This window comes from Brassica oleracea, unplaced genomic scaffold (assembly GCF_000695525.1).
Source record: "Brassica oleracea var. oleracea cultivar TO1000 unplaced genomic scaffold, BOL UnpScaffold00993, whole genome shotgun sequence".
Taxonomy (NCBI): Eukaryota; Viridiplantae; Streptophyta; class Magnoliopsida; order Brassicales; family Brassicaceae; genus Brassica; species Brassica oleracea.
Genome location: NW_013617576.1, coordinates 26,720 through 39,211, shown reverse-complemented (window position 1 = coordinate 39,211; position 12,492 = coordinate 26,720). Strand labels below are relative to the sequence as shown.

General features: G+C 37.1%; 1 pseudogene; it reads left to right on the top strand.

Moving 5' to 3' along the window:
• The first annotated feature begins 6,558 nt into the window (after nt 1-6,558).
• Nucleotides 6,559-11,304, top strand: LOC106320643 (annotated as a pseudogene).
• Nucleotides 11,305-12,492: the final 1,188 nt, after the last annotated feature.

The window sequence follows — 12,492 nt, the reverse complement described above, 5'->3', positions numbered from 1 at the left end:
ATTTCATTAATTATATTATCTTAACAATACATCACATCATTAATTATGTTACCATAATAAAAATAGTGTAGGTTTTTATTTATTAGTTAATGAACATTAACTTTGTGTCAATTATAAAAATCAAAAATATAAAATAAATGAGTTTTGCATATGGTTAAACGTTCGGTTTAGTTTTTTTTTTAGTTTAACTTTCTTTTTTTATTTTAGTTTCAATCGGTGAAAAATTACGTAGTCAAAAACATAATTCAAAAACATGTTTTTGTGAATAAAATAATAACTTAAATCAAAATATTAAAAATGTATTACATTTATTGTCACTTAATTTTTTTACTCAATATAATTATTTTGCTAAATAAAAATATTTTTTATTCTTCAGCTATGATCGAACATCACAGCCTCTCAGGTTCATCGTACAGCATTTTCTTCAGCTATGATCGAACATCACAGCCTCTCAGGTTCATCGTACAGCATTTTCTTCAGCTATGATCGAACATCACAGCCTCTCAGGTTCATCGTACAGCATTTTCTTCAGCTATGATCGAACATCACAGCCTCTCAGGTTCATCGTACAGCATTTTCTTCAGCTATGATCGAACATCACAGCCTCTCAGGTTCATCGTACAGCATTTTCTTCAGCTATGATCGAACATCACAGCCTCTCAGGTTCATCGTACAGCATTTTCTTCAGCTATGATCGAACATCACAGCCTCTCAGGTTCATCGTACAGCATTTTCTTCAGCTATGATCGAACATCACAGCCTCTCAGGTTCATCGTACAGCATTTTCTTCAGCTATGATCGAACATCACAGCCTCTCAGGTTCATCGTACAGCATTTTCTTCAGCTATGATCGAACATCACAGCCTCTCAGGTTCATCGTACAGCATTTTCTTCAGCTATGATCGAACATCACAGCCTCTCAGGTTCATCGTACAGCATTTTCTTCAGCTATGATCGAACATCACAGCCTCTCAGGTTCATCGTACAGCATTTTCTTCAGCTATGATCGAACATCACAGCCTCTCAGGTTCATCGTACAGCATTTTCTTCAGCTATGATCGAACATCACAGCCTCTCAGGTTCATCGTACAGCATTTTCTTCAGCTATGATCGAACATCACAGCCTCTCAGGTTCATCGTACAGCATTTTCTTCAGCTATGATCGAACATCACAGCCTCTCAGGTTCATCGTACAGCATTTTCTTCAGCTATGATCGAACATCACAGCCTCTCAGGTTCATCGTACAGCATTTTCTTCAGCTATGATCGAACATCACAGCCTCTCAGGTTCATCGTACAGCATTTTCTTCAGCTATGATCGAACATCACAGCCTCTCAGGTTCATCGTACAGCATTTTCTTCAGCTATGATCGAACATCACAGCCTCTCAGGTTCATCGTACAGCATTTTCTTCAGCTATGATCGAACATCACAGCCTCTCAGGTTCATCGTACAGCATTTTCTTCAGCTATGATCGAACATCACAGCCTCTCAGGTTCATCGTACAGCATTTTCTTCAGCTATGATCGAACATCACAGCCTCTCAGGTTCATCGTACAGCATTTTCTTCAGCTATGATCGAACATCACAGCCTCTCAGGTTCATCGTACAGCATTTTCTTCAGCTATGATCGAACATCACAGCCTCTCAGGTTCATCGTACAGCATTTTCTTCAGCTATGATCGAACATCACAGCCTCTCAGGTTCATCGTACAGCATTTTCTTCAGCTATGATCGAACATCACAGCCTCTCAGGTTCATCGTACAGCATTTTCTTCAGCTATGATCGAACATCACAGCCTCTCAGGTTCATCGTACAGCATTTTCTTCAGCTATGATCGAACATCACAGCCTCTCAGGTTCATCGTACAGCATTTTCTTCAGCTATGATCGAACATCACAGCCTCTCAGGTTCATCGTACAGCATTTTCTTCAGCTATGATCGAACATCACAGCCTCTCAGGTTCATCGTACAGCATTTTCTTCAGCTATGATCGAACATCACAGCCTCTCAGGTTCATCGTACAGCATTTTCTTCAGCTATGATCGAACATCACAGCCTCTCAGGTTCATCGTACAGCATTTTCTTCAGCTATGATCGAACATCACAGCCTCTCAGGTTCATCGTACAGCATCGTACATCTCCCTTTCTGTACGCAGAGATGGGAGAAATATGGTCTGGAATCAAAACAAAGAGGTCAGCAGAGGAGCTCGTAGTGCTCGTCAGCCAAATTCGGTCTGGAAGGAGATGGTCAAACATATACCTACGAATGGAGACAGGAAGAAGTATCATGCTGAATAATTCATGAAGATATTACTCATGCTTCAGAGCAGGAGAGCAGGATACCGCCCTTCAAATTCCTGCATAGAAAAATCTCAGCTCCATCCCTGCCTACAGATAAAATGGTAAATTTTTACTAAAAGAGATTCTTCCATATTTCCGAATATGGAAGTTTCTAACCTAACTGCTGACTGCGAACAGTGTATATAAGGGGATCCAGACCCTAGAACAAGGGATCAACTATTCAATAAAAAAATATTAGGGCTAAGCGGCTAAAACTAGAGTTGATAGACCAAACATTAGAGCTCCAGCTCTTTTTTTTTTGTTCAACTCTAAATATCAGCTCTTTTGTTCAGCTCTTTTATTGATATTTAGAGCTCCAGCTCTAAATATCAATAAAACATTACCTTTGATCTCTTTTTATGCTTGTTATATGCTTACTTTACGTTTTCGTAGTGCCAACAAAGTTTCTGCACAAATTTACCCTAATATTTTGGCGTTAAAAGGAGGAGGGGGATAATCTAGACTACGTGACAATGATGGAAAGTGAGCATAATGAACAGCCGCTGACTACTCTGGTCAAAATCGAGTTTTGGGCTCAGATTGCAGCCTTATAAAGTCAATTCAGCGAGTTACACACAGCGAGGGAAAACAACACCTCTACAAATAATCATGAACTTTTCTTGGAGGTTTAAGTCTTGAAAAACACTATGAACGAGCACTCCAAGTTCTTGAAGCAAAGCGTGAAAAAACATTCACAGCTCAATGCTGCAAACTCAGTTCTTCGAAAACAAAACTCATCTCTCAACACAATGAGCAAGAAACGATGCCGGTTCCGAATCCGCGTTTGACCAATGCAACCCTTGTAAATTCTGACTAAGGGAGGCAATGCCACCTGACGGGATCCACCACTAAATGGATAATCGACTGATGGGGCCAATACTACGATCAAGCAACCATGCATAAGACGACGACTTGGATTCTGATACCGATAAAGAGATCCAGGAAGCTGCCGCAGCAAAAAAATCCGCAACAACGGCCTACCTCGAGCAGGTCTTCTTGGAGAAGACCTACTCACATAGTAGTAGACCAAAGGTATGGTCTCCTCGTTTATATCAACAACTAGAGCAGGAGAAAACACTATGACATATTGTCTTCACATTCTTATTATTCCGTACAACTGAGCATGAATTATTGCACAAATTTATCCTAACGGATTGTTAAAGTTTTTTATATAGAATTTTATTTTGTTGGTTTTTCTAAATACGTCAAGTTTGAGTAATAAAAATGACTTTTTAACGATGAAAGAAAAGACAGTAGATAACATATTTTAGAAGTTTCTGTTATTGTTCGTCAAAATCATCTACTCTATTAATTTAGGGTCCTAAAATTTATCTACCATTTACAAGTTCTCATTTATTTTTGGACTACCTTTAGAATAACACGTTTTTGGACATGTAAATGTGTTTGGTTCCTTGAATATATCAACTTAACTTACAACTTAATTTAAACCAACATAGAAATACACATTACTTCGGTTATCTTTAATACCAACTTCCATACCAAGCCACAATAGACAAGTTATAACTTCATACATAGACAAAACCAACGTTAAAAATTATTTTAATTTGGTTACCACACTCTGCACCTGCAATACCAACACATTCCAGTTTTTACCCTACACTTTAAGCGTTCCTTAAAATTGCATGACCTATTTGCTGAATTCTGTACAATAAACCATTCCATGCAGTTATATATCAATATGATTGACGAATTTCATATTCAAATAAATTTAATTTTATTTCATTTCAATATTCATGCAACCTCAATACATCAATAATGTCGACTGTAACTATAGTTGTTCTTGAATCATATAAACTATTAAATGAAAATACAGGATATAATGCACATATAAATTACCTATTTTGTAAATTAGATAACCGGAATATTTTAACCATTAGGATTAAAGATTAGATCAAATCTACACAAACTTTTCAATATTTATTTGTATATATCTTCTTAGATTTACAACTTAAATCTGTTAACTACTCTATTATTCTATCCCTGATATTCCGATTTAGGTATTTAACAAATTCCTTGCTATATTTTAAATTTTCATATCTTAACTAACTACAACTGACTTACGATTAGATTAGTCGATGCAAAAAGAAAAAGGATATACCTAGCGATCCTAAAAATCTTATGCTACACTATAAATAAACCTTCAGCCCCATAATACAATTCACACCTCGAAAAACATCAAACACTCAAATGGCAATGGTATCGACTAATGGTAATCTACCTCAATTGTAACCATTTTAAAATGAAGCAATTGCATTACATGCGAAATTATTACGATTAAGACGTAAAATAATTGATATGAATTATTATAGTAAATATTAGGAAGAATAGTAAAGGAAAATGTAATAAAACATTTAAAACATTGTAATAAATGATGCCAAATTAATTAAAAAATAAAATAAATAAAATGGTTACAATTACTTTAAAAAAAATCATAACCTATATTTTTTAACTGAAATCAAAAACCATAACCGAACTAGAACCAAACCAAAAATAAAAAAAAACGTAGTTCCGCGCTTTTAAGCGTGGGTACTATCCTAGTTCACATTAAGCTAAAAGAATATTATAGAACTACCGAATATATGAACTAGCAAATATTTATTTATATATATGGGCAAAGAATATATAAAGACAAGAGAACCGAAACAACAAAAAAATAAAGGAACAAAATAAAATTTCAGAAATCTTAATGGTTCTTGTCAATATGCATATATAATACTGTTAATTCAATTTCGTTATATTATCTTCATGTGAGTGGGGTAATTAGTCGTTGAACAGATTTTGTAGCCCATTTATATATATAAAGAAAAAACCATCTCTTTGCTCAAAGTCACTAAAGATTCAGACTGTTTCCCCTTTTCATTTTTATTTTATTTTGCTGAAAGCATAATTTGCTTTAAGAGACATTCGATTTAACAATGCAAATTCCACTTTCAACATCCACATATTTTAGTGGCTACACGACGTAATATTAAAATCAAAAAGAAAAACAAAGACAACGACGACGATTAATTCACCTATGGTTAGACAATACATTTCCCCCTATGGCTTTCAAAATAAAAATGTATGGTTCATATATGCGAATAAATTTTGAATGATACATTTTAGCCTATGTTCATCAATTAGAAAACAAGTGAGATCTAAATAGAAAACACGATAAAATTGCATTTGATGAATATTTAATGTTCAACTCGTTTGTTTCGTAGATATCACTGTCTCGCCGGCTTGGCGAAATGTACTCTTCGATTTTTCAATTTTGGGTTGATTAATGAATGTTTATAATTAAAAAAATATGAATATTTAATGTTTAAAATGGAACAGAGAAAGAGAAAGGTTACTGGTGATGAAGCTTAATATTCACCCATAAATTAGGGTTAGGGTTTCGATATCATATATAATAAGATATATGTAAAAATACATCTATTAATGATTTCTTATAAAAGAAGTATATCTGATTGATAAAAGTAGAATTCAAGTACGTACACAGGGTATCTAAGACCAAGAACTATTGAAAGTATAGAATTGCTTTAAAAGAACTCTGATCTCTTTTTTCTTGTCCTTGGTCTCTCTTTTTTAGGTTTTCAAGCATGAATCATAACGGCCATGTGATCTCCAGTGAGTATATTGGATTTTAATGATCGTCTTTAATGTTTTGAATCTTTTTCAAAGCAGGTTTGACTGTGTGAGCTCGGCATGACAGTTCTCCAGCTTGGGATGGGTCTGGGCCTGCTATCTTTTTCTGGTTTAAGTGATTTTGGGTCAGACTCTCGAATCGGGTCTGGACTGGGGTGAAACCTGCCTCCAAAAATACCCACCCGGGAAGACCGTTGTGTCTGAAGTTAGCATCTAGCTCGGGTGTAGGTTCTGAGATGTATAGTATGCTCGAGATTGTTGCTTCTGTAGGAGATCTAGAATCCGGTTCGAGATTCTGATTTTCTCGCATGAACTACTGATTTGATTGGTGTAAATCAACAGTCCAACTTTCTTTTCTTGGAAATTCGAGTTTTGAAAAATTTAATCATTCTTCTTTTTCCGAAGGATTGGGCTTTTCGCTTCTCTTATTTTGATGGGAAGGGATGTCAATTCAATTGTTATAAATTATTTTCCTTTGGCACTCTTTCGTTTAATTGATAAATTGCTTTATCTCCGTCTTCCATCTCCTTGTTTGTTGTTATCTTTGTTTGCTTCTTTCTTCGATGGCACCTTTGATCAGTACAAATTCAAAGAGGGTTCCCCTTCCTCCATCTCCTGGTGGTTCTAATTGTTTGCTGTCAGACGGCTTTTTCAGCGTCAAATCAGTCGACCCTTCAACCGGTTTGGTTGATCCTTGTCCATCATTTTCGACTCAGAAAACTGCCATTACAGTCAAGTCAATTCAAGATTTGAGAGAGTCACTCAAGGTTCATGTGGAAATGATTTTCCTCCCTCCTTCTAAGGCTGATAGGCCTTGGCTGGCGCATTCGGGGGTACTTTACTATGTACGAGGAGAACTTGTCACATTTGATTCCCTCTTTCTTCCATCATGTTTAAATATTGGGATAGACGTGGTATAGCTGTTTCCCAGTTGACACTTAGTCGGATTTCGAACCATTATAGGCCTCCTAGTTCTATCATGCGAGGTCGGATAGGAGATGGAGCCTCAAATGCTTGAGGCTATGACCGCTTTTAATTCGGTTTCGTCAAAGCTTGGTGTGTATGATCTCGTCGGAAATTCACGAATAGTGCTCACTGTTAGTGATTCGCTTAAGAACTGGGCAAGTAAATATTTCTTTGTCAAGATAGACGAGAATTTCTTCCCCGTAGATTTTGTGAGGTCGGTTTAGTCGGTTTGGTTAGAATAGAACGCGAATCCTGGTAGGGATTTTTTGACGATATTGTTATTGTTGTACATTTTGGGTTTAAACTCTATAGTCTTTAAAGTTTTATATATTTTCCTTTTTTGTCAGCATATAATGGGGCGACATAGGTAGGGCTTGAAGCAGGAAACCTGTGATTTACGAGTTAAAAGACATTTTCCCCTGTATTTAGAGTTCGTTTACTCCTATTTGGATTGCGGCCATTTTGGATGCTCTTTCTGGTAGGTATAAATCAGTCAATATATATTGGCCTTGGCATTTTTTGTCCTTACATCATTGGCCTTTTTTATGTCAGGTCGTCCCAATGATCCTCCTCCTTCCATTATCCGTCCTTTTTGGATCTAGGCAGCGCCTTCTGGGGAGTCCGAAAGTGGTCTCGAGATAACTGATTTGATGGTTTTGCTATGGAAATTAATGCTTTCGGATCTCGTGCTTTTCATTCCTCGTCTGTCCTAAGTATCCGAGCTTAGGGAGTTGCTCAGCGGTTTGCAGCGATCAGCAGTCAATGGTCTGACACCTGTCGTCCTTCGCCTTTGGATGCCCAAATGTTGAGGGGTGTTACTTTATTGAGTGGAGGTTGGCATCAACGAGGCTCGGGTTGTAGATCCCAATGCCAACCTTCCTCTTTTGGAGTCTCAGGAAGTAGGAAGGCTTCTGCTTTGTCTGAGAGGGTTAAACATAATTCAAAGGTCATGCCTCTTACCACTGTTATGCCCTCTTCCCGAGCAGGAAAATTTTCCATATCTTTCAATTTTCCTGGTTATTTCCCTCTCGTTGAGGATGGCTCGGACATTTATTAGCATTTCCATCTGGTTGGCGATCTTATCGTAGAGATCGACCCCCTCTGTGCAGAGCGACCTTTATCAGAGCATCTGTCAAACCAACGCAATGGTAGACATGTTTATGTTTAAATCTTTTGTTGTTGCTATGCATTTTGCTTGGTTAACGCTCTTCTTTTTAGCAAACAATCCTGGTGAATCGACTCTATTCGCCTTACGATCATACGCTCCTTTTTGAGAGGGAGAAGGTGATAGTTATGGAGCCTTCCAACAGCCGAGATCATACTGCAATGAGGATAACCCAGAAAAAGAGGTAAGAATTGACTCGGCGTTCATCTGAGCTGGAGGTTGAGTTCAGGATACTGAAGCTCGGTTGCTGGGGCCGAGATGAGCGTCTTAAGGAGTTAGAGGCATCAGGTCCCACCCTTCTTATACAATTGAAAAGCAAACATTATTCTCTGTCGGCATCTGGAGCTGTGGTTGTGCTTCAGGAAACCGAGCTCAAGAGGCTTATCGATGATGCTCAACATGATTGTTGTAAGTGTCAAGACCACCTTGATCTAGAGCTGAAGTCTCATGAGGATAAGGTCTGTTGTATGAACGTTTCTATGGAAGGGAAGATGCGTGAAGCTGAGAAGAAGTATCAAGCCCAGTTCGATATAGCCAAGCGAGCTTTTGTCGATTCAGAGGCTGTCCATGAAAGGGATCTCTTGGTTTTTAAGGCAACTGAACGGTTGATATGATCAAGGAGTCACTACAGGAAATATGGGTATTAATAGCACCAGATTATAGCGTTTATGACAGTTGTACTATTGTATACCAACACTGACTTTTTTTAATAGCGTTTATAAATTTAAAATGCTATATTTGGTATCGGGGGAAAATATAAAAAAAAATTAGCCTCTTTAATTTGCTAAGTGTAGGGGCCGAGAGAAAAAAAATTTGCCACCAAAACACTTCTTAGATTTTCTGAGATGGCTGAGATTTTCTTGAGCTTGGGATCCGAGTCACCCCTCCTACACCTCCGCCTGCTCTGCTCCGCCTCTTTCGGTGGGAACGAGTCAACACCGGACCAGGATCTGTCTCTCCGCTGTGCCGTATCACATCTACAACAACTCGGAGCCAATAAGGAGAGTTGAAGATACACAAAAACGATGACGTTTAGGTCTACATGGGTCGGATCTGTCCGGTTTGCTTGGTCTGGGTCGGATCTTCGTGGTTGGATCCAGTAAATACTTCATATCTCTATTATATAACCGTAATTAACCACTTTTTCTATTTAAAAATAAATGAAAAATATAATATATTATAATAAAAGGTCAAAGGGGAATTTTTGTGAGGGGTATGGAGTATATGGAGTTAAAGTCCTCCTCCGCATCTCAGATAGCCTAAATTCAGCTTTTCCCGACTTTGCCAATTGCTATCTTTCAGAGCCTGTACCAATGTGTGTAGTCTTACTCCGGCGGCCTTTCCGTATTTCACTGCAAAGTCGAGAGATCGAAGCATTTCCAGAGACAGTTTTCAGTTGTTCTCAAAATCCATTGATTTGTTTCTTCAACGTCGATTTCGACTTCAGCCCGTTCCTTCGAATGCAGGTTCAAGGATTATAAGTGAAGCTTCTCTATGGGTCTCTTCTCTCCTTAGCCATCTCTATCCTTTGTCAACTTCTAGTTATTCTAGCTTTTTATGTTACCCTCGAATTTTTCTCCGGTTGTAATCGTAGATGGCTTTGCATTGTTTCTAAGAATCGTAAACTGGAGTCTCTTTCTCTACCTCTCTCTCTCTCTCTCGAACTCATCGTCTCTTCATCTCCATATCTCCTCCGTCGTGCTTGCCGGTCAGTTTCTCTTCTTAATTATTTCTTAGGGTTTTGATTTATCTTGACTATCTGTTTCTTGGTCAAAGGGTTACGATTTTGTAATGATTTATGGGTAAGAGGAAGCGGAGCACGACAAAGTTTTGCGGCGAATTTTCAAAAGAGGAATCTGCTGGCTAATGTTCAAAAGGCCTCTACGGTGGCTTAGAATGCTCATCTAAGAGCTTCATTTGAGCTTCTTCTTCGGTGTAATTGTCGTCTACGGCGTTAGCCAAGGTCTCAGTAAAGGTTTGGGGTCTGTTGACTGATGTTGTAACGGTTTTTGGTTACAGGGGACGACCCCCTATTTCATATTTCCTGGTAAGTTCACTGATCAAGCCTCAAAAGGTTGTTTATTTGGCTCAATAAAACAAAGATGTCATCTTTTTGTCTTTTTTCTATTTTATAGCTCTTTGTTTTCTCTCTTCATAGAGTTTATAGGATACTGCATGTTTTCAGTGACTTTGTTTGTTCATTTAGTTCTAAAGGTTGTAGCTTTAATGGTGTTTGTTGTGTAGGGGAATGATTTTACTCCTTTTGGAGGTGATTTGATGGGAGAGTTGAGGATGCACTTTTGATGTCTCTCATGATGAAGTGCGGTAACAAGAAATAGAGGTTTGCTTTACAGGATAAACCACAAGAACTACTTGAAAAACGGCCGTGTAGTTACGTCTCCTGCGGTCAACATCACGGAGACCGATTGAATAACTGCAGATGGAGATGTGATTGGATATGATTATCTAGTGATAGCTACTGGTCACAACGACCTGTTCCCCAAAACCAGACAAGAAAATCTCTCACAGTACCAAACAGGTAAATTATCTAAACCCTCGTGCTTGCTGGAAAGTCAGGACTCAAAACTAGTTTTATCTTTACTTTACTGATCTTGTCTGGTTGCAGAATATGAGAAGATCAGATCTTCTAAATCAGTTCTGATTGTTGGTGGAGGACCTTCTGGTGTGGAACTAGCTGCAGAAATCTCTGTTCAGCTTCAGACGGAAACAAAACATACCGGACTTCAGGAGGAGAGACTATACACGCAGGTTGTCATTTCCTCTGTGTTGTGAAACCTCTGTCTTCTCAATGGCTCAGTGGGGCTGTTTTGAAAGATAGCTTGGGTCAGAGATGGCCATTGTTTCTTTAGGAAGAAAAGACTCGTTGGCTCAGTTTCCGTTTGCGACCGTCGTTGGTTGCCTCCCTGGTTTGATCAAGTCGAAGGATCTATTTGTAGGGAAGACGAGGAATACAAGAGGGCTAAATCCTAAACTTGTTCAAGATTGAGTCATTTAGTATGTTTCAGAGGTTTCATCTTTTGTGTGTTTTTTCTCTCTTTCGTGCGACCTCTTTGTTTCATTGTAGAGTGAGTGTAGGGTTTGCTTACGTTGTTTGTGTGTTGTATCTTTGATGTACTATTGATATTATTTGAATCAAATAAAAAACCGGAAGAATAGTTAACCAAACGGAACCATTGGAATCGGCGGTCATACAATATTTATAAATATTCATAAAATTAGGGATAAAATGATAATTAGAGTTTTGATATTATATATATAAAAATTTTAGGGGTTATATATTTAGTAAGATACTAGTATACGAAGTTCGGTGTACTTCAGACCCTAAACCACAAAACCATACATCATACTTCAAACCCCAAAACTCCATAACTTAACCCTAAACTATAGACATATATATATATATATATCATACCCCGAATTCATATACCCTAAACTATTAACTAAAAATCTTAAAAATCTTAATGTATACCATAAATCATATACCCTAAATCTATCTATATCATATACTCTAAACTAACACCTTTATACAATAATTTTTAAATACAAAAATAAATATAATCAATAATTTGAAAAATAAAACTTTATATAAATCTAACTACTATATAATACTTACAAAATTTATTTTAAAAAGTTTTAAAATCTTAACCTCATACTTTATATATCTAAACTCTAAACCCACAAATTTCAAACCATATATCATAATAAACATAACCTTTAAACTCAAAATTTCAATATTCTAATTCATATTTAAAATAAATTAAAACTATGATATATAGATGTTATATTGTCTAACATATTAATTATTAAAACAATAAATCAAATTTCTATAATATTTACCAAATATAAACTATCAACTAACATAAATAAAAGAGAGAAAAAGAAACATTGTCATTGACCAATAATATAACACTACACGGATCACAATCTTTTACCATTAGATTAGATTTAATCCAACGGATCAAATCTAACAATACTCATCTCTCTCTTTTATTCTCGGCGTCCATAGATCCTTTGTCTATCTCTTTGCCTTTAATTTTTTTCCTTCTGAAAACTCATCTCTCCATGGGTTCTCTCTCAATCTCTTAATCTCTATTTACAAAATCAAAATTTGTTTTCCTCTTCCTCATTCATCTCCTTCATCTTTGTCTCAATCAAAACAGATTCTTCAAGCCATGGCCGGAGGAGACATGACAACGACGCTGGATCTGCCCTTATGTCTCTCTCTATTAGTTTGAATCTGATTTTATTTGTTTTGTTTGTAGGGTCGATTCAACACAGTTCAACGTTTACGGGAGATCACACGCGACATCTACCCGGATATCTTCTTTATGATGGAAACAAAAAA